This window comes from Oncorhynchus keta, chromosome 22, assembly GCF_023373465.1.
Source record: "Oncorhynchus keta strain PuntledgeMale-10-30-2019 chromosome 22, Oket_V2, whole genome shotgun sequence".
NCBI classification, from domain to species: Eukaryota; Metazoa; Chordata; class Actinopteri; order Salmoniformes; family Salmonidae; genus Oncorhynchus; species Oncorhynchus keta.
In genome coordinates this window covers 35,754,010-35,780,655 of record NC_068442.1, presented here as the reverse complement: position 1 = coordinate 35,780,655, position 26,646 = coordinate 35,754,010, and the positions used below count along the sequence as shown (strand labels likewise).

Sequence of the window (26,646 nt, the reverse complement as noted above, 5' to 3'; positions counted from 1 at the left end):
GCATCAAAGCAGACTTTAGTAGTTGACCTCACAGCTTGGGTCAACATAACAGTTGACGTAGTATGTACTAGACCTGGTCATGTGGCAACTAAAGGCTGCAGATCAAACCAGCAAGCCGGCCATTTGTCCTCATTGAATACTGTGACCCTTGGTCCAGTCAGAGAGAAAGAGGCGACGCAAGAGGCTTTACTTCTCCCAAAATCTGTCCTAAAACTATATCAGAGTTGTGCCTGTTGTTATAGATAGAAGACTCATGGATATAACCTATTTTAGCATGGACATTGCCATTGAGGGCTGACACCATTTTAAAGTAGTCAACTGGGTGGGGATTCCTATGAGTTGAGAGCAATCAGCCAATGAAGAAGAAAATGTACTACTTTAAAATGGAGAGACCGTCAGTAGCGCTGTCCATGCTGTCACAGACGTTACAATGGCATAGATACAAAGATGAATTCTCTATCTCTGTGGCCTGTTGTTCACATGGGTATATGTCCTCTCATTGGCTAGAATGGTCCCACCTGATCTCGCCTCCTCTCACCTGCCTTCCATCTTTGGGGATATGTATTTCCATTGTTAGAGCAGTCACTTGACCATCTTGTACCCCATGTAGCCATTGCATTGACATCGGCACAGATCCTCTAACTCTCAGAGAACAGCAGGATGCTAGCCGCCAATCTCCAAGGATTTAGCATCATAAGAACCCAAACCGACCCTGCAATCACCCTCCCCAGAGTCTCCAGGTCCTCGCTACATCAGCAGCAGGTCGTCTGTCAGCACACCTTCCATCTCTGGGCCCCATGCGTCAGTATCTGTCAGTATGTGCTTTCTGTCACGTGGTGCATCATTTATCCTGGTTCTCTGGGTGTTGGCATAATTATCGCTTCCTTGGTCTCCCCATTCATCACTGCTCACTAATTTAGCACTGCAGAGGAGACTTACAAACTTCGATGGAAACTAATTAGAAAAGAGAATGAGGCAGAAAATTGGAGGGAGGTTGCTCTTTAAAAAGTACAGTGCGGGGAAGTATAGAGTTGTACTATGAATTTGAATAATATAATTTGTATGTATATTTATTAGGGATCCCCATTAGCTGTTGCCAAGGCAGCAGCTACTCTTCCTGGGGTCCAAACACATTAAAGGCACTTACATCACACAAAACCAAAGATGAAACTGTACATCATATATGATTATTACACCACTACATCTCTACAATACAACATGTGCAATACCACCATACAGGAATATTACAATGTGCGTGTGTGTAGAGTGCTGGTGCAAGCATGTGTATGCTTGTCAAATCAAATCAAATGTTATTGGTCACATACACATGGTTAGCAGATGTTAATGCGAGTGTAGCGAAATGCTTGTGCTTCTAGTTCTGACCATGCAGTAATATCTAACACACAAGTGTAAAGGAATAAATATGAATATGCACAGTTGAAGTCGGAAGTTTACATACACTTAGGTTGGAGTCATGTAAACTTCCGACTTCAACTGTACATATTGTGCCACCAGAGACTCTGGGTTCTCGCCCAGGCTCTGTCACAACCCGTCCGCGACCGGGAGGTCCGTGAGGCGACACACAATTGGCATAGCGTCGTCCGGGTTAGGGAGGGTTTGGCCGGTAAGGATATCCTTGTCTCATCGCGCACCAGCGACTCCTGTGGCGGGCCGGGCGCAGTGCAGGCTAACCAAGGTCGCCAGGTGCACGGTGTTTCCTCACGGCGTTTCCTCCGACACATTGGTGCGGCTGGCTTCCGGGTTGGATGCGCGCTGTGTTAAGATGCAGTGCGGCTTGGTTGGGTTGTGTATCGGAGTACGCATGACTTTCGACCTTTGTCTCTCCCGAGCCTGTACGGTAGTTGTAGCGATGAGACAAGATAGTAGCTACTAACAATTGGATAACACGAAATTGGGGAGAAAAAGGGGTAAAAATTTAAATAAAATAAAGTTTTTTTTAAAAAGTAGGTTAGGACATCTACTTTGTGCATGACACAAGTAAATTTTCCATCAATTGTTTACAGAGAGATTATTTCACTTTTTTTTCCTCAATTCCAGTGGGTCAGAGGTTTATATACACTAAGTTGACTGTGCCTTTAAACAGCTTGGAAAATTCCAGAAAATGATGTCATAGCTTTAGAAGCTTCTGATAGGCTAATTGATATCATTTGAGTTAATTGGAGGTGTACCTGTGGATGTATTTCAAGACCTACCTTCAAACTCATTGCCTCTTTGCTTGACATCATGGGAAAATCAAAAGAAATCAGCCAAGACCTCAGAAAACAAATTGTAGACCTCCACAAGTCTGGTTCATCCTCGTCTGGTTCATCCAAACGCCTGAAGGCACCATGTTCATCTGTACAAACAATAGTACGCAAGTATAAACACCATGGGACCATGCAGCCATCATACCGCTCAGGAAGGAGACGCGTTCTGTCTCCTAGAGATGAACGTACTTTGGTGCGAAAAGTGCAAATCAATCCCAGAACAACAGCAAAGGACCTTGTGAAGATGCTGGAGGAGGGCCTCCCGGGCCTCCCGGAGAGCCTCCCGGGTGCTGGAGGAGGGCCTCCCGCGCCAGCTGTGCCATCAGAGACTCTGGGTTCGCGCCCAGGCTCTGTCGTAACCGGCCGCGACTGGGAGGTCCGTGGGGCGACACACAATTGGCATAGCGTCGTCCGGGTTAGGGAGGGCTTGGCCGGTAGGGATGTCCTTTGTATCATCGCGCACCAGCGACTCCTGTGGCCGGCCCGGGCGCAGTGCGCCCTAACCAAGGTTGCCAGGTGCACAGTGTTTCCTCTGACACATTGGTGCGGCTGGCTTCCGGGTTGGATGCGCGCTGTGTTAAGAAGCATTGTGGCTTGGTTGGGTTGTGTATTGGAGGACGCATGACTTTCAACCTTCGTCTCTCCCGAACCCGTATGGGAGTTGTAGCGATGAGACAAGATAGTAGCTACTAAAACAATTGGATACCATGAAATTGGGGAGAAAAAAGGGTACAAAAATGTAAAAAAGATGCTGGAGGAAACAGGTACAAAAGTATCTATATCCACAGTTAAACGAGTCCTATATTGACATAACCTGAAAGGCCGCTCAGCAAGAAAGAAACCATTGCTCCAAAACCGCCATAAAAAAGACAGACTACGGTTTGCAACTGCACATGGGAAATATAAATACTTTTTGGAGAAATGTCCTCTGGTCTGATGAAACTAAAATAGAACTGTTGTGCCATAATGACCATCGATATGTCTGGAAGAAAAAGGGGGAGGCTTGCAAGCTGAAGAACACCATCCCAACCATGAAGCATGGGGGTGGCAGCATCATTGTCATGTCTTGTCATATTATGTCTTGTTTCTGTTCTTTCTCTTCACTCTGTCTCCCTCTGCTGGTCGTATTAGGTTACCTTCTCTTTCTCTCCTCCTCCAGCTGTTCCTCATCTCCTCTAACTACCTCGTTCACCCTTTTCCCACCTGTTCCCTTTTTCCCTCTGATTAGGTCTCTATTTCTCTCTCTGTTCCTGCTTCTTTCTTTGTCAGATTCTCGTTTGAGTTTCTCATGCCAGAAACAAGCTATCGTCTCGTTTGCTTCATCCTTGTCCTGTCGGAATCTGCCTGGCAGGTGCATCCTGTACTCAGCTAATTGTCTTATCGTTTGTACTGTGTCCAGTTCATCTGATGCTACGTGAGATCAGGTACCACTGTTCCTCTACGACCCGCGTCTACCCAGAGAGACCTGCAGCCTGTCGCCGCTACCCAGCTATTCTCCTCTGCTGCTAAGAAGGGGGCTCTTTTGTAATTATCAGAAGGACTTTTTGTTTCATTTTGTCGCCCTCTCTGCGGGTTGTCTATTTTTCCATTTTCTACATCTGAAGAGGATCTATGTCTTCCCTGTGTTTACATTAAAGGACTCTGTTTTTGTTAAACCGCTTTTGGGTCCTCACTCAAGTGCATAACAATCATGTTGTGGGGGTGCTTTGCTGCAGAAGGGACTGGTGCACTTCACAAAATAGATGTCTTCATAAGGGAGGAAAGTTATGTGGATATATTGAAGCAACATCTCAAGACATCAGTAGGGAAGTTAAAGCTTGGTCGCAAATGGGTCTTCCAAATGGACAATAACCCCAAGCATACTTCCAAAGTTGTGTCAAAATGGCTTAAGGACAACAGAGTCAAGATATTGGAGTGTCCATCACAAAGCTCTGACCTCAATCCTATAGAACATTTGAGGGCAGAGCTGAAAAGGTGTGTGCGAGCAAGGAGGCCTACAAACCTGACCCAGTTAGACCAGCTCTGTCAGGAGGAATGGGCCAAAATTCTCCTAACTTATTGTGGGAAGCTTATGGAAGGCTACCCGAAACGTTTGACCCAAGTTAAACAATTTAAAGGCAATGCTACCAAATACTAAGCCGGTCAATGTACCTTTACAGAACATTTTACAGGCTTATAAAGACTTCTTTGAACTCGTGTTTTCATGAAATGGAATAGGATGCACAATCCATATATTAGCTGTATAAAAAGGATTGGCTTTCCCTTATAACGTCAAACATCCTTGTAATGGCACCCGTGTGTAACGGCTCAGACAGCCGTCCTGCATCCCTCCCCATCTCCCTGATGATGCTGCTGTCCCCTGATAAACACACAGATCGAGACACACACACTCTGTCTCTCTCAAAGTACCTGTGGCATTCTAATCCTCTAGGGTCTGGTTTATCTGAGCCATCTAACAGGTAAAACAGGAGGGATTATCCTTCTCCATCACAGCTCTGGCCCCCTTCTTCAGAATCATCTACTGAGCAGCACTTGCATGGCTTAGCCACGGGGAATCTAGCAGATAGGCCTGCACACAGGTGTTTATGGAAGAGCTGATGGCAGGATATCCCGTAGGTGACTGTCGGAACTAGAAGCTCAAGCATTTCGCTACAATCGCATTAACATCTGCTAACCATGTGTATGTGACAAATAAAATATGATTTGATTTGACTGTGGAGGCCAGGTCATCTGATGCAGCACTCCATCACTCTCCTTCTTCCTTAAATAGCACTTACACAGCCTGGACGTGTGTTGGGTCATTGTCCTGTTGAAAAACAAATGATAGTCACACTAAGCACAAACCAGATGTCCTGTATTAGTGGTTTCTTTGCAGCAATTCGACCATGAAGGTCTGATTCACACATTCTCCTCTGAACAGTGGATGTTGAGATGTGTCCGTTACTTCAACTCTGTGAAACATTAATTGGGCTGCAATTTCTGAGGCTGGTAACTCTATTGAACCTATCCTCTGCAGCAGAGGTAACTCTGGGTCTTTCTTTCCTGTGACGGTCCTCATGAGAGACAGTTTCATCATAGCACATGATGGTTTTTGCGACTGCACTTGAAAAAACGCTCAAAGCTCTTGAAATTTTCCAGATTGACTGACCTTCGTGTCTTACATTGTGTCTGCATTGTGTCCCACCACCCGCCAACCCCTCTTTTTACGCTTCTGCTACTCTCTGTTCATCAAATATGCATAAACACTTTAACGATACCTACATGTACATACTACCTCAATAAGCCTGACTAACAGTTATATAGTCTTGCTATTCTTTTTTCAAAATGTCTTTTTACTGTTGTTTTATTTCTTTACTCTCTCTCTCACACACACACACACACACACACACACACCTTTTTTTCTCTCGCACCAAGGTCTACCTACACCTGTTGTATTCGGCGCACGTGACATTTTTTATTTATTTATTTGATTTACAGTAGTGACTGTCGTTTCTCTTTGCTTATTTGAGCTGTTCTTGCCATAATATGGACTTGGTCTTTTACCAAATAGGGCCATCTTCTGTATACCACCCCTACCTTGTCACAACACAACTGATTGGCTCAAATGCAAATTCACTTTTGACAAGGCACACCTGTTAATTGAAATGCATTCCAGGTGAGTACCTCATGAAGCTGGTTGAGAGAATGCATAGAGTGTGCAAAGCTGTCATTAAGGAAAGGGGTGGCTACTTTGAGGAATCTCAAATATAAAATATATTTTGATTTGTTTAACACTTGTTTGGTTACTACATGATTCCATGTGTTATTTCATAGTTTTGATGTCTTCACTATTATTCTATAATGTAGAAAATAGTCTAAATAAAGAAAATCCCTTGAATGAGTAGGTGTGTCCACACTTTTGACTGGTACTGTAAATCAATGGTAGTAATGGCTACTGACTGACCGTGCAGGAATTTCCTTTCATCCTTAATATAACCTCTATCACCTGACAGGTGTGGCATATCAATAAACTGATCAAACAGCATAATCATTACACAGGTGCACCTTGTTTTGGGGACAATAAAAGGCCACTCTAAAATGTGCAGTTTTGTCACACATCACAATGCCACAGATGTCTCAAGTTTTGAGAGAGCGTGCAATTGGCATGCTGACTGCAAGAATAACCACCAGAGCTATTGCCAGATAATTTAATGTTAATTTCTCTACCATAAGCCGCCTCCAATGTCGTTCTAGAGAATTTGTCAGTACGTCCAACCGGCCTCACAACTACAGACCACTTGGAAACCATGCCAGCCCAGGACCTCTACATCTGGCTTCTTCATCTGCGGGATCGTCTGAGACCAGCCACCCGGACAGCTGAGGAGTATTTCTGTCTGTAATGAAGCCCTTTTGTGGGGAAAAACTGATTGGCTGGCCCTGGCTCCCCAGTGGGTGGGCCTGTGCCCTCCCAGGCCTACCCATGGCTGTGCCTTTGCACAGGACCTAGGACCTTAGGACCTAATGAATTAATTTCATATGACTTATTTCCTTATATAAACTGTAACTCAGTAAAATCGTTTAAATTGTGGCATGTTGCGTTTCATATTTTGTTCAGTATTAGTAACATCCATCGCATCATCCTGTGTCAGCCTTCCGCAGCCGCATCTGCAGCTGTACATAGTCTATAGGTAAATAGCTCACCCATTTTCACCTACCTCATTCCCATACTGTTTTTATACTGTTTTTATTTATTTACTTTTCTGCTCTTTTGCACACCAATATCTCTACCTGTACATGACCATCTGATCATTTATCACTCCAGTGTTAACCTGCAAAATTGTATTATTCGCCTACCTCCTCATGCCTTTTGCACACATTGTATATAGACTGCCCATTTTTTCTACTGTGTTATTGACTTGCTAATTGTTTACTCCATGTGTAACTCTGTGTTGTCTGTTCACACTGCTATGCTTTATCTTGGCCAGGTCGCAGTTGCAAATGAGAACTTGTTCTCAACTAGCCTACCTGGTTAAATAAAGGTGAAATAAAAAATTTTTTAAAAATCTGCGGTGGAAGGTGGCCAAACTACAGTGATGTTTGTCAGACCATGAGACATCCCGACAATAGGTCTTCTCACGAAAATGTCTGTAGCGTCCAAACGGTTTGGCCTAGAAAATAATATGACCACTCTATGGAAAGATGAGACACTCCCACAATTATCACGGGTCTGAAGGTAACCGGAACTTGTTAAAAAAACATTAATGGTAGTTTTGAGGTAATTTTGTGCCAACAAAAAAATGGGGATAAATATGTGTCCAAGAAATGTAAATATTTTCCTTAGCTTTCTTATGTTTCCTAGACACAGGAAAGCAACTTCAAAACCTTATTCCTTATGATTTATTTTTGGACTGTTGGTTCTGCCATTTATGAATGTGTTTTAAATGCGTTTATATGGGCTATAGTAGTAAAGGCCAAAATACAATATTTTATACACATTTTGATACCTAGTTACAGGGGTCCTAAAATTCTAAAATAAATACCCCCCACCCCAATGCTTAGTGTTTTAGAGGTTAAAGATTCTGGAGAATAATGTGGAGAACCACCATGTCTGTTGGCAGCACATTACCAGCCACTTTAACTGAGCTCCTTTCCTTGGCTATCTCCAGTCCACTTTATCCCCTGCCACTCATTATGTGTCTCCCAGACCCACATGGGGTTTCAGGCTATGACTCTGAGATAGGTGCCCTCTCAGCACCGCTGTGCTCTTAACCCAAGGAAAACTCAACCCACATCTCCCAATATAAATCTCCCTTCACCCATCCTACAGCCAGCAGACATCATTATCTCTCTCCACAGCCCAGAAAATCAATAGCTGGTTGGTTGGAGGGAAATATTTGAAACACAAGGATGGTGAGAAAGAGTGAGTGTGAAAGAAAAGTAGTTGTGGTGGTTTAGCTCACTGTTCATGAGAGAAAAAGAGGTTGAGCTTCTCACAAATCCACTCTTGTTCAAAGCGTCTTTATAAGCAGTAATAATGTTCTGACAGTTTTATTAAACGTTTTAAGAGGAAGACAAAGCAGATTGGGAAATAATTACATGGACGAAGGAGCTTCCTCTTCACCATGACTACAATGAGGATAATCATAATTGTTCCTACAACTTAACATCTAGCTGCTACAGAATTCTGTTGAAATCGTCTGAATTTCACAACAAATTGAATGAGAATGAGAATGAGCCTTTCTTAGAGCTGAATATGCTCACAAATGCCATCCGTGTATGCTAATCGCCACAAAGAAAGTTGAACAGACCAACAGCCACGCATTAATCCAAGTTATTTTCTGTTGTGTAATTGAGGCTTTCAACATAAACTTTCTATAATGCTGTATTGCTTCATGCTCATTATTGTCCACATTCACAATATCAATCTTACACAGTGCTGAATGTTGGCATTGTCTTTACAGTGTTAGCAGAGTTGTCCTTCACTTGTGTCATTGACCTTGTGAGTTCTTTGGAACATGAATGTTTTCTCTCCGGAATTATGGAATTCTACCAGAAAATGGTTTGTCTCTCGATTCTCCATCTTGCTAATATAAATACAGATGTTGAATCTGTCTGTTGTTCCAGTGCCATGAGGTTCATGGTTGCATTGTGTGTGGCAGGGACAGCCATCGTGATCTGCTACTGGGACGGAATAGTGCACTTTATCATGTACCTCATGATGATACACCGCTTATGGAACACTGTGTCACCTTGGTCTTCTTGTAATGTTGATCTACAAATCACACATACGCCACCATTCTAATACACTCCATTCATGCCTGGACCAATTAAGCAAGTATTGTATTACATTGTATTGTACCTTATAGTCCCCTTCGCCAAGAGGGCTAAGGATTCGTACCGCAGAATCGGGACATCTTTGTGTGACCACACATCATCTCACTGCTGGGCCATTCATTTGAAGCTGTATGCTGCCACTAGTTTACAGTGATTGGAGTAACCACTTTGGGCCATTTCTTCCCCTCTCTCAGTATGTCTTATCATTCCCTCGGTCTCTTCTGGGCTGGATCGTTGTTTGCCAACATGAGTGTCTTTGTGACAGGAGTCATTGTAGGTGAGTCTCACCTTCACCCCTCCTGTGTCCCACAATGATCAAGTTAATCAACTGTACAGCGTTGTAGCATCAGTGTCATAGTGTAGGCTGCCAGTACAACAATGCACTTGCCTTTAACATTGACAGAACAAAGCAAAACTAGTCTCAAAGCATCTGTTCTCTGGGTTTCAAACTGAGAAGTATCGGAGGATCAAACTAACCCACAACAATGTGTTACCATCATTTTTTATTTAAGTTGCATATTAGTTCAATGATGCCCTACTGCGGACTTATTTAGAACATAATTTAAGTTAATCACAAGCTGTGTATAATATAGCTGTCACGCTCGCTTTCCTCAAACTCCCTGTCATAAATCAACCAAGGCGCAGCGTGCATGGAGTTCCACATCTTTTAATTGGAGTGAAACCTAAACAAACAGGTAAACAGCAATGACCGTGCCGCAATCGAGGTGCCCACAAACACACACGGAAAATAATAATTACCCACACATTAGGTGGGGAAAAAGGCTGCCTAAGTATGATTCTCAATCAGAGACAACAATAGACAGCTGTCCCTGATTGAGAACCATACCCGGCCAAAACATAGAAATACAGAAACCTAGAAAACAAAACATAGAATGCCCACCCCACATCACACCCTGACCTAACCAAATAGAGAAATTAAACTGCTCTCTAAGGTCAGGGGGTGACAATAGCCTCCAAGTTATGATAATGTGGTCTCTTCTTTTGGCAAATGTCTACTCTGTTTCTCATGTAAACATCATGGAAATGGAAACTATAACACGGTTAAAATTAGACTGCTCTACTCTACTTCAGATGTACCCAGTTTCTCCTCATACTTTTAAGGGATGAAATGCTCTCTATGTTTCCCTCCCTGGCAGGTCAATTTGGGTCAGATATCCATCCTGCTTTCTGGCTCAACATGCCCTTCCTATTGCTTCCTATATGAGGAGCGATCAAGCTGTTTCAACATGCCGGGCCCACCCTCGGAGGATACAGGGTGAGATAGAGAAGGTCGCAGCTGATTAACCTGATGGATTGCTTAGGGCCAGGAGTTTTACCTAACCATGTGACCTCACCAGGAAAACTACGGCTCAGATCATAGAAATAGAATGGGTGTCCCCATAGAGCCCCGTAGTGGAGGTGTCATAATACCCATAAAACCTAGCGGTCAAACAGGGAAATGGTTCCAATCGTTTTTCCACCATACATTTTTCCTATAGGGGATTTTAGAAACACTTAAAATAAGGGCTGTGTTTCGTGTAGTCTTACCCTTGCATGACATTTTGATAACCATGTACATCTCTTGTGGACAAAGGGACATTTATCAATATACATACACTACCCTTCAAAAGTTTGGGGTAACTTAGAAATGTCCTTGTTTTTAAAAGAAAAGCACATTTTTTGTCCATTAAAATAACATCCAATTGACCATAAATAGTATAGACATGGTTAATGTTGTAAATTACTTTTGCAGCTGGAAACAGATGATTTTTAATGGAATATCTACATAGGCGTACGGAGGCCCATTATCAGCAATTGTCATTCCTGTGTTCCAATGGCACGTTCTGTTAGCTAATCCAAGTTTATAATTTTAAAAGGCTAATTGATCATTACAAAACCCTTTCGCAATTATGTTAGCACAGCTGAAAACTGTTGTTCTGATTAAAGAAGAAATAAAACTGGCCTTCTTTAGACTAGTTTAGTATCTGGTGCATCAGCATTTGTGGGTTCAATTATATGCTCAAAATGGCCAGAAACAAAGAACTTTCTTCTGAAACTCGTCAGTCTATTCTTGTTCTGAGAAATGAAAGCTATTCCATGCGAGAAATTGTCAAGAAACTGAAGATCTCGTGCAACGCTGTGTACTACTCCCTTCACAGAACAGCGCAAACTGGCCCTAACCAGAATAGAAAGAGGATTGGGAGGCCCCGGTGCACAACTGAGCTAGAGGACAAATACATTAGAGTGTCTAGTTTGAGAAACAGATGCCTCACAAGTCCTCAACTGGCAGCTTCAATAAATAATACCATAAACACCAGTCTCAATGTCAACAGTGACTCCAGGATGTTGGCCTTCTCGGCACAGTTCCTCTGTCCAGTGGCTGTGTTCTTTTGCCCATCTTAATCTTTGCTTTTTATTGGCCAGTCTGAGATATGACTTTCTTTGCAACTCTGCCTAGAAGGCCAGCGGTAGTGTATATACTCTCAGATTTGAAAATGCTAATTAGCATCAAAGTAAATATCATGCAAGACTACAAATCCCTGCAAGCTCCTGCACATCATCTCTAGCTGGCACCTTTGCTAACAGGTATATTTAAAGACATTTTGCCAATTTATTCATAACTACATTTAGCTAACATTAGATAGTTAGTTAATCCAGAGATTTTTACCTTTGCCTCAATGTGGCAGTCTCGTCCAGATCATCATTGCATTTGTAGTTCTTTATAATAGCCACATTATCAGCTAATTAGTGTTTCATTTGTTTGGGGTAAATACAGGCGAATATGTTGATAAAAGTCACCTTGTCCCAGAGAGATTTACACTGTTACACTGTTAAAACATTATGAACTCTTTTAGAGCTCCGAGTTGAAGATCACTGAGATCATGATTTGACCTCGTATTTTTCAGAGTTTCCAGTTGTTTAGAACGCGGCATCTATTCAAGTACCCTTCAATATGTGCTGTGATTTGTTGATTCAACTCAACTGACATTACAAAAAATACATTCCATTGCATGAGCCACATCAGTTAACATACTTTGAATGAACATTCTATGTTACCATAAAAGGTATTGCGTCACAGTACCAGGCAGCCTTTGTGAATGTGCCCATGAGTTTACCAGTCAAATGCGAGGGTTTAAGGTTCCAAGCCCGTTTTCATCATTCTATTTCTATGGCTCAGAGTTAGACTTGATCAGGAAAAACTCCTGGTCCTAGTAATGCTATGTTTCTACAATATCTTCTCAGAAGTGTGTACTTATGGCTATGTTTGCATATCATCTCAGTGCATATCATCTGTCTAAAGTTTTAGTCTCATCTGGCACACAACAGACCTTTTCCAGGTGCTGCTGATACTGGGGGCCATGTCCTTCACTCTCTTCAGGGGCTTGGTGAGCCAGCAGGGCCTGAATACACACTTAGAAATAAACACACTGTCACGCCCTGGCCATAGAGAGGCTTTTATTCTATATTTTGGTTAGGCCGGGGTGTGACTAGGGTGGGCATTCTAGTTTCTTTATTTCTATGTTTTCTATTTCTTTGTGTTTGGCCGGGTGTGGTTCTCAATCAGAGGCAGCTATGTATCGTTGTCTCTGATTGAGAATCGTACTTAGGTAGCCTTTTTTCCCCACCTGGGTTTGTGGGTAGTTGTTTTCTGTATAGTCTTAGTTACCTTACAGAACGGTTCCTTTCTCACTTTGTTATTTTTGTTCTCATGGTCAGATTTAAATAAATATCACGAACACGTACCACGTTGCGCTTTGGTCCACTCCTTCTTCATCAGACGAGCGTTACACACTAAAAAATAAAACATCAGAAATAAAGTGTTATATTAGGATTGGTCCAGCACACCAATTTTAGTACAGCCTAAAGAGTCATAGTTATTCCCTCATGTGCCACCTGTCTTTGTAGTAGATAATGATTTGTTTATGATGCATAGATTATGTGCAACATCTTCTGTGCTGATTCAATCATGTCATATGGGTGGTCTCATATGACACTTTACTCTCAAAAAGCCACTTGAAGATGATTTGTCTGATTTGTGGAAAAATGTATCTACTTATTATATGTTTTAATGGGATTTTCATTCAATACTTGTTCATGTTCTCCTGTGACCAGACATGGTTTAAATGACAATAACTGATCCTACAGATGAGTAGTTTATAAAGTACTCTTGCCTAGAGGATCATGTTGTAACCTTCCTCGTGTGTGTGTGTGTGTGTGTGTGTGTGTGTGTGTGTGTGTGTGTGTGTGTGTGTGTGTGTGTGTGTGTGTGTGTGTGTGTGTGTGTGTGTGTGTGTGTGTGTGTGTGTGTGTGGCCAGTATGAGCCCTATCTGAAGGACCCGGGGGGCTACCCCAAGGTTATTTTGGGTACTTCAGACACAGAGCATGCCTCTTTGCAGTGTCAGTGGCATCCCTTAATAGTAGCTAACCCACTTTGTTTTAAATAACAATGTAATAGCAACTCCATCCAGAGATGGAGTTGCCTTGAAGCCTGCACTCTCTCTCCTCTATGTCCACCACAATGAGAGGGCTGAGAGGCCAGGTTGGTTCATCGTCTCTGATTTCTTAGGCAAGAGAATGTGGTTGTGACGGGGCCAGTCTCAACGGCCGCCTGGGTTTACTCCAAATGATGGGTGTTTTGTTTTATTAGGGTTCTTAACGGAGTCAATAGGTTATCTAAAGACCTTGTTGTGGCTACAGTCCAGGAACAATGGCAAAGAATCGATCAGGCAGGGAACTGCATGCTGAGAACTTGATAAGCTAATCCTCCTTCCCCTGAACCCCCCATCAGCAACACACTGGGTGGGAGGTGTGTGTGTGTGTATGCGTGTATGCTCTAGCTAGCATGTGTGTGTGTCAAAGCATGTGCGTGCAATGCAGGTGTGTGTGTGTGTGTGTGTGTGTGTGTGTGTGTGTGTGTGTGTGTGTGTGTGTGTGTGTGTGTGTGTGTGTGTGTGTGTGTGTGTGTGTGTGTGTGTGTGTGTGTGTGTGTGTGTGTGTGTGTGTGTGTGTGTGTGTGTGGTGTTACCCTGCCTTTGCATTGAGCAACCTTTTTAATCATTGATGGTGATAAACCACGGCAGACAGATGACCGGGCGCAGCACACAGACACTGCTCCAAGGACTGAAGGGCAACGTGTGATTGGCTCCCAGCCTCTGTGCTCAATTCATTAGGATTCATCAGGACCAAAGCCCTAGAACAAAAGCCACTGTTCAAAAGGTATAATTTGATGCCATTACTTCAGTAGCTACCTGACTTTCAAGCTCCAAATATTATCTGTTGAAGTGCAAGTGAGAGTCAATGTAATGACCTCTATTTGAACACTACAATTTGATCCTCAGTGTGCATTGTGAAAGCACTTCAAATGTGTGTGTGTGTGTGTGTGTGTGTGTGTGTGCGTGTGCGTGAGTGAGTGAGTGTGTGTGTGTGTGTGTGTGTGTGTTGTCTATGCAGCCGGCAGCAGTATTATCTGTATTCTGTGTGAGTGCTTGTACTGCTGTAACACTGTTAGTGCCCAAGAAAGGATGAAGATGTACTGCATTAATTGTCCATTGGTGTGTCTATATTAATTCTCCATTGGAGTGTCAGAGCTGCACAGTGGAGCGGGACGGCTGGAATCACACAGATGTCTCTGAGACACTTGTACTGTAATGTAATCCTGTGACGTAATCCCTGTTGTAGATTCTGCACTTCCTGTTCTACATGCTGCCAATGCTGGGAGCCATTGTCTATGGACTCATAGTGCCTGGCTGTATCTGGATGCCTGATTGGACTGTGTTCGAGGCATTGCCCAGGTAAGATATGGGGGACATATGTGTTATTATGGGTTGATAACATAAACTACAGTTCCCAGAATGCAATATACTCTACCTACATTTCTTCTTCTACATCCAGGACCTCTATACTACACGGTGTCAGAGGAAGGCCCAAAAAATTGTCAAAGACTCCAGCCACCCAAATCATAGACTGTTCTCTCTGCTACCGCACGGAAAGAGGTACCGGACCTCCAAGTGTAGGTTCAAAAGACTCCACTGCTGCTACTCGCTGTTTATTATCTATGCATAGTCTCTTTACCCCTACCTACATGTACATATTATCACAATTACCAAGACTAACCTGTGCCCCTGCACATTGATTCTGTACGAGGTCGACAGATTAATCGGTATGGCCGATTAATTAGGGCTGATTTCAAGCTTTCATAACATTCGGTAATCAGCATTTTTGGACACCGATCATGGCCGATTACATTGCACTTCACGAGGAGACTGCGCGGCAGGCTGAACACCTGCTATGCGAGTGCAGCAAGGAGCCAAGGTAAGGTGCTAGCTAGCATTACACGTATCTTATAAAAAACACTCAATCAATCTTAACATAATCACTAGTTAACTACACATGGTTGATGATATTACTAGTTTATCTAGCTTGTCCTGCGTTGCAAATAATCGATGCGGTGCCTGTTAATTTATCATTGAATCATAGCCTACTTCGCAAAAAAAGCACTGTCGTTGTACCAATGTGTACCTAACCATAAACATCAACACCTTTCTTAAAATCAATACACAAGTATATAGTATTTTTAAACCTGCATATTTAGTTAATATTGCCCGCAAACATTAATTTCTTTTAACTAGGGAAATTGCGCGTTCTGTGCAACAGAGTCAGGGTATATGCAGCATTTTGGACCGCCTAACTCGTTGTGAACTTTGAAGACTATTTCTTCCTAACAAAGACAGCAAACTTGATGATTTAACAAAAGAGCATTTGCGAAAAAAGCATAATCATTGTACCTCACCATAAACATCAATGCCTTTCTTAAAATCAATACACAGAAGTATATATTTTTAAACCTGCATATTTAGTTAAAATAAATTCATGTTAGCAGGCAATATTAAACTAGGGAAATTGTGTCACTTCTCTTACGTTCTTTGCACCAAAGTCAGGGTATATGTAACAGTTTGGGCCGCCTGGCTCGTTCCGAACTAATTTGCCAGAATTTTACGGAATTATGACATAACATTGAAGGTTATGCAATGTAACAGGAATTTTTAGATTTATGGATGCCACCCATTAGATAAAATACGTAACGTTTCCGTATTTCACTGAAATAATAAACGTTTTATTTTCTAAATGATAGTTTCCGGATTTGACCATATTAATGACCTAAGGCTAGTATTTCTGTGTGTTATTATGTTATAATTAAGTCTATGATTTGATATTTGATAGAGCAGTCTGACTGAGCGGTGGTAGGCAGCAGCAGGCTCGTAAGCATTCATTCAAACAGCACTTAAGTGTGTTTGCCAGCAGCTTTTCGCTGTGCTTCAAGCATTGCGCTGTTTATGACTTCAAGCCTATCAACTCCGAGATTAGCCTGGTGGAACCGATGTGAAATGGCTAGCTAGTTAGCGGGGTGCGCGCTAATAGCGTTTCAAACGTCACTCGCTCTGAAACTTGGAGTAGTTGCTCCCCTTGCACTGCAAGGGCCACGGCTATTGTGGAGTGATGGGTAACGATGCTTCGAGGGTGGCTGTTGTCGATGTGTTCCTGGTTCAAGCCCAGGTTGGGGCGAGGAGAGGGACGGAAGCTATACTGTTACACTGGCAATACTAAAGTGCCTATAAGAACATCCAATAGTCAATGGTATATGAAATATAAATGGTATAGAGAGAAATAGTCCTATAATTCCTATAATAACAACAACCTAAAACTTCTTAACTGGGAATATTGAAGACTCATGTTAAAAAGAACCACCAGCTTTCATATGTTCTCATGTTCTGAGCAAGGAACTTTAACGTTAGCTTTTTTACATGGCACATAATGCACTTTTACTTTCTTCTCCAACACTTTGTTTTTGGATTATTTAAACTAAATTGAACATGCTTCATTATTTATTTTAGGCTAAACTGATTTGATTGATGTATTATATTAAGTTCAAATGAAAGTGTTCATTCAATATTGTTGTAATTGTCATTATTACAAATTAATGACCAATCAGTATCGGCTTTTTTAGGCCCTCTAATAATCAGTATCGGTATCGGCGTTGAAAAATAATAATCGGTCGACCTCTATTCTGTACCGGTACTGTCAAGAATCCCACCTAAGATGGTGCCTCTTCCGGTTCGGGCTGCGCTCGGCGGTCGTCGTCTCCGGCCTACTAGCTGCCACCGATCCCCTTTTCAGTTTCAGCTAGTTTTGTCTGATTAGTTTCACCTGTTTCTTGTTTGGGTTTTGTTTTGGGCTATTTAAACCCGGTTTTCTGTTCATGTTGTGTGGATTATTGTCGATTTCGTTTTTCCGGACAGTTTTGTCCTGTTTGTTGGACTGGGTATTTATGCGCCCTTGTGTGTGGCGTGACCGTTACTCTGTTCTTGGAATAAAGATCCACGTTTTGAACTACCCTGCTCTCTGCGCCTGACTCCTCCACCCACTACTCCTAGAAGCCTTTACAGAAGCCCGCACCAAACCATGGAGTCTGCAGGAGCAGCGACCACCCCTCTTCCATCAATGGAGGAGCGCGTCCTCCATCACACAGCCATTCTCCATCGGATCGGTTCAGCGATGGACCAGATGATGGAGAGGATGGAGCGATGGGAGGGGAGTGGTCTCCCGACATCCACCCCAGCTCCCCCACAGGCAATGCAACCCACTCCACCTCCGGCGGCATCCGGTCCCAGCGCGTTGCGTCTCGCACCCCCGAGGGAGTACGATGGAGCGGCGGCTGGGTGACAGGGATTTTTGCTCCAGCTTGAGCTCTACCTGGCTACCGTTCGCCTGACTCCCTCGGGTGAAGAGAGTGTGAGCCTCCTCGTCTCCTGCTTGATGGGTAGAGCCCTGGAATGGGCCAACGCTGTCTGGAACGGCCCAGACTCTGCCTGCGACCACTACCCGGAGTGAGTGACTGTTTCACCTTAGACAGGAGACGAGGAGCACGCAAGACTTCGCCTTGGAGTTCCGGACCTTGGCCGCTGGTGCGGGGTGGAATGACAAGGTCCTGATGGACCACTACCGGTGCAGCCTCCAGGAGGACGTCCGCAGGGAGCTAGCTTGTCGGGACAGCATACTCTCCCTCAACGAGCTCATAGACTTGTCGATCCGTCTGGACAACCTGCTAGCTGCCCGCGGGCGTTCAGAAGGGGTCCTGTCACTTCCACCTCCCAGCCCTCCTGCTCCAACTCCGATGGAGTTGGGAGGGGCTGCATCGAGGGGGACCGGAGGAGGAGGCTCCTCTTGCACCTACTGTGGGCGGAGAGGACACACTTCAGACCGGTGCTGGAGGAGTCCGTCATGGAGTCGAGATGGCAGGTGGAACACTTCTCGGCCACCCCAGGTGAGTAGGCACCAAACTCACATGGAGCACCCTGTTGGTCACATGTTTTTATTTTTATTTTTCCCTGTGTTTTTTCCCTCTCTCCAACATAAGGCGCTAGTCGATTCAGGCGCAGCTGGGAGTTTTATGGATCACGGACTCGCCCGTAGGTTGGGGATTCCTTTGGTGCCAATAGACCCACCCTTCCCTGTGCACTCCTTAGATAGCCGACCGTTAGGGTCAGGGCTGGTCAGGGAGGCCACGGTTCCGCTGGACATGGTAACGCAGGGGGATCATAGGGAGCGGATCAGTTTCTTCCTTATCGATTCACCTGCATTTCCAGTGGTGCTGGGGGTTCCCTGGCTGGCTATTCACAATCCCCTCAATTCCTGGAGACAGGGGGCTCTTCAGGGGTGGTCAGAGGAGTGTTCGGGTAGGTGTATAGGAGTTTCCATCGGTGCCACGTCGGTGGAGAGTCCAGACCAGGTTTCCACTGTGCGCATTCCCTCAGAATATGCCGATTTGGCTATGGCTTTTAGTTTTTTTTAAAAGGCGACCAAATTACCACCCTATCGACGGGGATTGCGTGATAAACCTCCAGGAGAACGCTGCACTTCCCAGGAGTCACGTGTACCCATTGTCACAGGAGAAGACGTTGGCTATGGAGACATATGTCACGGAATCTCTGAGACAGGGGTACATTCGGCCCTCCATGTCACCCGTCTCCTCGAGTTTCTTTCTTGCATTGATTATCGAGGTCTCAATTCGATCACAGTGGGGTTTAGTTATCCGCTACCTCTCATCGCTACAGCGGTGGAATCATTCCACGGAGCGCATTTTTTCACGGAACTGGACCTCAGGAGCGCGTATAATCTGGTGCGTATTCGGGATGGAGACAAGTGGAAAACCGTGTTTAGTACCACATCAGGCCACTATGAGTACCTCATCATGCCGTATGGGTTAAAGAATGCTCCAGCCATCTTTCAATCCTTTGTAGATGAGATTCTCAGGGACCTGCACGGGCAGGGTGTGGTGGTGTACATTGATGACATCTTGGTCTATTCCGCCACATGCACCGCGCATGTCTCCCTGGTGCGCAAGGTACTTGAGCGACTGCTGGAGCATGACCTATACGTCAAGGCTTAGAAATGTGTGTTCTCCGAACGAGCCGTTTTTTCTTCCTGGGTTATCGCATTTCCACCTCGGGGGTGGTGATGGAGTGTGACCTCGTTAACGCCGTGCGTAATTGGCCGACTCCGACCACGGTAAAGGAGGTGCAGCGGTTTTTAGGGTTTGCAAATTACTACCGGAGGTTTATCTGGGATTTTGGCCAAGTGGCAGCTCCTATTACCTCACTGCTGAAGGGGGAGCCGGTGCGTTTACGCTGGTCAGCCGAGGCTGACCGAGCTTTCAACCGGTTGAAGGCGCTGTTTACTGACGCGCCCGTGTTGGCGCATCCGGACCCCTCATTAGCGTTCATAGTGGAGGGGGATGCGTCTGAGGCTGGGGTTTGGAGCTGTGCTATCACAGCACTTGGGTACGCCCCTGTGCTTATTTTTTGAAGAAGCTGGGTCCGGCAGAGCGGAACTATGATGTGGGGGACCGGGAGTTGTTAGCTATGGTAAAAGCCCTGAAGGTGTGGAGACACTGTCTTGAGGGGACTAAGCACCCTTTCCTCATCTGGAGTGACCACCGCAATCTGGAGTATATCCGGGCGGCGAGGAGACTGAATCCTCGCCAAGCTAGGTGGGCCATGTTCTTTACCCGATTCAGATTCATGATCTCTTATAGACCAGGTTCACTAACACTAAGGCAGACACACTGTCCCATCTCTATGACACTGAGGACCGGCCCATTGATCCTACTCCCATCCTTCCAGCTTCTAGGCTGGTGGCTCCGGTGGTATGGTAGGTGGATGCGGACATCGAGCGGGCGTTGCGGTTGGAACCTGCACCTTCACAGTGTCCTACCGGTCTCAGGTACGTGCCGCTTGGTGTCCGTGATCAATTGATTCGGTGGGCTCACACACGACCCTCTTCAGGTCATCCGGGGATTGCGAGGACAGTGCGGGGTCTTAGGGGGAAATACTGGGGGCCCACCTTAGCCAAGGTCCTGAGGCTCTATGTCTCCTCCTGTTCGTTGTGCGCCCAGAGTAAGGCTCCTAGGCACCTGCCTAGAGGGAAACTACAGCCCCTCCCGGTTCCACAACGGCCCTGGTCTCATCTGTCGGTGGACTTTCTTACTGATCTTCCCCCGTCTCAGGGGAACACTACCATTCTGGTCGTTGTGGATCGGTTCTCTAAATCCTGCTGTCTCCTCCCATTGCCTGGTCTCGCTATGGCCCTACAGACTGCGGAGGCTCTATTTACCCACGTCTTCCGGCACTACAGGGTGCCGGAGGACATCGTATCTGATCGAGGTCCCCAGTTCACGTCTCGAGTTTGGAGGGCGTTTATGGAACATCTGGGGGTCTCGGTCAGCCTGACCTCTGGTTATCATGGGCTGAGGTAGCCCAGAACTCACTCTGTCACTCCTCCACGAACATGTCGCCATTCCAATGCGTGCTGGGCTATCAGCCGGTCCTGGCTCCGTGGCATCATCATTACTGTCACGAATCCCGCCGAAGATGGTGAATCTTCCTGTTCGGGCGGCGCTCGGCGGTCGTCATCGCCGGCCTACTAGTTGCCACTGATCCCCTTTTCTGTTTCAGTTAGTTTTGTCTGATTAGTTTCAACTGTTTCTTGTTTGGGTTTTGTTTTTGGCTATTTAAACCCGGTAGGCCCGCCGGCTTTTGTGCGGGCTTGTTTTTCTGTTCATGTTGTGTGGATTATTGTTTATTCCGTTTTTCCGGACAGTTTTGTCCTGTTTGTTGGACTGGGTATTTATGCGCCCTTGTGTGTGGCGTGACCGTTACTCTGTTCTTGGAATAAAGATCCACGTTTTGAACTACCCTGCTCTCTGCGCCTGACTCCTCCACCCACTACACCTAGAAGCCTTTACAGGTAACCCCTGTATATAGCCTCATTATTGTATTTTTATTGTGTTACTTTCTTTACTTTAGTTTATTTAGTCAATCACTTCTTAACTCTTATTTTCTTAACTGCATTGTTGGTTAGGGGCTTGTAAAATTAGCATTTCACGTTAAGGTCTACTACACTTGTTGTATTCGGCGCATGTGACAAATAACATTTTATGCTATTTGATTTTACATATTGCTATTACTAGCCATACTAGACTTGAATAGGTTGAATTACTTTAGAGTGACTAGAGCCCCTGAAAGTTCAAACTGTGTACATTATGCTCAGCATTAGTTTCAAGTTTTATTAGTCGTATGTAAGGGATACAGATGGTATACACTGTTCAGTGAAATTCTTACTTGCAGGTTTCTTCTTGACAATGCAACAACAATAAGAAATAATAAAAGATTAGAATATGAACATAAAGTAAATTGATCAGTAGATTAGAATAGTGAAAGTATAGCTCCCAGTGCTACCACTATCGCAAGTTCTCATATAAATATTTTATTATATCCAGCTTTAATAAGGCCTCTTCATGGCGTCCGTGTTCATAATAATAACCAGTCAGCCCCATCCTACGGAGACCTATTTCCTGTCATCAAGAGGTTGAATTTCCTCTCCATGCTGGACTAATAGAGGCAGTTATCAAACAAGAAGCAGTGATCAAAGGCCAGTACTGTATAGACTCATCTGCAGTTCCTACTATCCCTCTCAACCCGGGGGAAGGCCTGCCTCGGGGATTCAGCATTTCTAATCTAATCTTCTCTCTGAGGTCGTGCTGTACTGTACATCGCTAGCTGCAGATACTAATGGCTGTTGTACTGGCTCAAAGTAGAGTAAAGTATGAGATTTAAAGCTATTATATCAAACCTTTTGTGTGACAACACTTGAATATCAACACTTGAAAATCAGCGGTCAGCTGTAAATAAATGTATTGGCTAGTTATGAGAGTGAACAAGAATTACACTAGTATGTGGACACCCCTTCAAATTTGTGGATTTGGCTATTTCAGCCACACTTCGTTGCTGACAGGTGTGTAAAATCAGGCACACAGCCATGCAATCTCCATAGACAAACAGTGGCAGGAGAACGGCACGTACTGAAGAGCTCAGTGACTTTCAACATGGCACCATCATAGGATGCCACCTTTACAACAAGTCAGTTCCTCACATGTCTGCCCTGGTCAACTGTAAGTGCTGTTATTGTGAAGTGGAAACATCTAGGAGCAACAACGGCTCAGCCGCAAAGTAGTAGGCCACACAAGCTAAAAAGAAAATGGAAAAAAATTGTCTGTCCTCGGTTGTAACACTCACTATCGAGTTCTAAACTGCCTTTGGAAGCAGCGTCAGCACAATAACTGTTCATCGGGAGCTTCATGAAATGGGTTTCCATGGCCGAGCAGCCGCACACAAGCCTAAGATCACCATGTGCAGGGCCAAGCTTCGGCTGGAGTGGTGTAAAGCACGCCGCCATTGGAGCAGTGGGAGTGAGCTCTCTGGAGTGATGAATTACGCTTCACCATCTGGCAGTCCGACGGCCGAATCTGGGTTTGGCGGATGCCAGCTGAAAGCTGCCTACACCAATGCATAGTGCCAACTGTAACGTTTGGTGGAGGAGGAATTCATGGTCTGGGTCTGTTTTTCAAGGTTCAGGCTCCTTTGTTTCAGTGAAGGGAAATCTTAACGCTACAGCATACAATGACATTCTAGACAATTCTGTTGCTTCCAAATTTGTGGCAACAGTTTGGGGAAGGCCCTTTCCTATTTCAGCATGACATTTCCCCCGTGCACAAAGTGAGGTCCATACAGAAATGGTTTGTTGAGATCATTGTGGAAGAACTTGGCTGGACTGCTCAATCTCATCGAACACCTTTGGGATGAATTGGAATGCCAACTGCGAGCCATGCCTAATCGACCAACATCAGTGCCTGATTTCACCAATGCTCTTGTGGCTAAAATGGAAGCAAGTCCCCACAGCAATGTTCCAACATCTAGTGGAAAGCCTTCCCAGAAGAGTGGAGGCTGTTATAGCAGCAAGGTTCTTTTTTGGAATGAGATGTTTGATGAGCAGGTGTCCACATATTTTTGCCATGTAGTGTATGTTAGTTACAGCTAGGGATTCAACACCAATATGTGTTCTATTGGGAAGTGAGTAGTAGTATTTGTCTGACAATGGATCTTCCTAAAAATATTTGCTGAGTGACATGACTGAATAACCCAACACCTTTGTTTGGAATAACCACAAACGTTCCTCTCTCTCACACAGTGCCAGTGGGCCCACATCGGGGCATCCCTCCACCCACGTACTGTGGTCCCATTCCAGATCCCAGGCAAGGCCTTCCTGGCTGTCCTTGCAGCCAACCTACTGTATGGTATATGTTTCATGATTAACGACTCATGGTGTAATTGTAACAACATACAAGAACTCAAGTCCTTTTGTTAATCTGACCTAGAATTCCTCACAATCAAATTCCGACCGTATTATCTCCCAAGAGAACTCTCCTCGGTTATCGTCACAGTCGTGTATATCGGATACCAAGACGGCCATCAAGGAACTTCACTTGACTTTATGCAAACTGGAAACCATATATCCTGAGGCTGCATTTACTGTAGCTGAGGACTTTAACTAAGCTAATTTGAGAACTATCGCCCACAGCACTCACTGCTGTCATCATGAGGTGCTTTGAGAGACTAGTCAGGGTTCATATCACTTTCAACCTACATATCACCCTAGACCCACTCCAATTTGCTTACCACTCCAATAGGTCCACAGACGATGCAATCGCCATCACACCGCACACTGCCCTATCCTATCAGGACAAGAGGAATACCTATGTAATAATGCTGTTCATTGACTTTAGCTCAGCATTCAACACCATAGCACCCTCCAAACTAATCATTAAGCTTGAGACCCTGGGTCTCAACCCCGCCCTGTGCAACTGGGTCCTGGACTTCCTGATGGGCTGCCCCCAGGTGGGGATGATTGGAAACAACATCTCCAATCCGCTGATCCTCAACACTGGGGCCCCTCAAGGGTACGTTCTCAGCCCCCTCCTGTACTCCCTGTTCACCCACGACTGCGTGGCCGTGCACGCCTCCAACTCAATCATCAAGTTTGCAGACGACACTACAGTGGAAGGCTTGATTACCAACAACAACGAGACAGGCTACAGGGAGGAGGTGAGGGCCCTCGGAGTGTGGTGTCAGGAAAATAACCTCTCACTCAATGTCAGCAAAACAAAGGATTGTGGACTTCAGAAAACAGCAGAGGGAAAAGGTGAAAAGCTTCAAGTTCCTGGCGATCTAAAATGGTCCACCCACACAGACAGTGTTGGGAAGAAGGCACAATAGCACCTCTTCAACTTCAGGAGGCTGAAGAAATATGTTTTGGCCCCTAAAATTCAGAAACTTTTACAGATGCACAAATGAGAGGATCCTGTCAGGCTGTATCACCGCCTGCAACCTCAGGGCTCTCCAGAGGGTGGTGCAGTCTGCCCAACGCGTCACCGGGGGCAAACTATCTGCCCTCCAGGACACATACAGCACCCGATGTCACAGGAAGGCCCAAAAGATCATCAAGGATATCATCCACCCGAGCCACAGCCTGTACAACCCGCTATCATCCAGAAGGTGAGGTCAGTACAGGTGCATCAAAGCTGGGACCTAGAGACTGAAAAACAGCTTCTATCTCAAGGCCATTAGACTGTTAAATAGTCATCACTTGCTGACTACCACCCGGTTACGCAAACTTGCACCTTAGCGGCTGCTGCCCTATATGCATAGACTTGGACTCACTGGCGACATTAATAATGGAACACTTGTCAAACAATGCTTTTACACCTGCATTGTTTGCTGTTTGTGGTTTTAGGCTGGGTTTCTGTACAGCACTTTGAGATATCAGCTGATGTACGAAGGGCTATATAAATAAATTTGATTTGATTTGATTTGTCACTTTAATAACGTTTAAATTATTTTTACATACTGCTTTACTCATCTCATATGTATGTACTATATTCTATTCTACTGTATTTTAGTCAATGCCATTCCGACATTGCTTACATGCTGATGTATGGTAATGAAGAAGGAAACGCCCTGCTTGCACATGCAGTCTGTGTGACAGACCTTCTATATGAAATCCGGCCCCTTTCACAACAGCTCCATCCATATGATGGAAGTGGAGGAGCCACTGGGAATACGTGCAGATGTCTGCTCAGCTGTGCAGCTTGAGACCCCAGGAGAGTTGCGATCTGCCCTTAGCTCGATTGCTGAACACTGCAGCTACATAGGACACAAGTAGCCCAATTCTGATGTTTTTTTTTTCCACTAATTGGTCTTTTGATCAATCACATCAGATCTTCTTACATGACATATTTTTCAGATCTGATCTGATTGGTCAAAAGACCAATTAGTGGAAAAAACATCAGAATTGGGCTGCCTGTATCAACACAGCCTACAGCAATTCATACTTTGCTGGCAGACTGAGGCAGCATCAATATTACTGGGTGTGAAGCAGACAGAGGGCATGATGGTCAGATGATGTAAGCTGCAGGGGTGTAGTGCTGCTGGAGCACGGAGGAGCAGCACTCCCTCAATTCTTTTCAATTTGAGAATACATGTATTCCATGAAAAACAATAGAATGAAAATCCAAATAAATATGTATAGCCGTCTAGAGGTAGTTAAATGGTGGTTTCTTCCCTGTCTATTCTCTGGCAGTGGCGAGAATGATGAAGAACAAATGGCTGCGTGTGTGCACTGTTGAAGCACGTCAAAGGCTTGATCACTTTGGCCAATCAGAATGCTGAAAAAATATCTATATTCACTGTGTCTGCCTGGGTGTTCATAAAACTTCATGGACCCCTTTTGAGCAGTAGAACCCAGAAGGATATGTGACCACTTGGTTACAGCGACACAGTTCTGCCGAGGAAACTCAAACCAGAGTGGCCACTGCAAAGCTGTTACGGTTTTCTTGTGTCGAAAGAGAGGAGGACAAAATACAGCGTGATTATCTTTATACATCTTTTTTAAAGATAATAACGAACAATACAAAAACAAATAAACGTAACAAGAAACAGCCTTATTTGGTGCAAACAAACACAGAGACAGGAACAATCACCCACGAAACACTCAAAGAATATGGCTGCCTAAATATGGTTCCCAATCAGAGACAACGATAAACACCTGCCTCTGATTGAGAACCACTCTAGGCAACCATAGACTTACCTAGACAACTCTACTATACCACAATCC

At 44.6% G+C, this 26,646-nt stretch overlaps 1 pseudogene; it reads left to right on the top strand.

Moving 5' to 3' along the window:
* Window positions 1–2,511: 2,511 nt before the first annotated feature.
* On the top strand, window positions 2,512–25,695 carry LOC118378470 (transmembrane 6 superfamily member 2-like; annotated as a pseudogene).
* The last annotated feature ends 951 nt before the right edge of the window (window positions 25,696–26,646 follow it).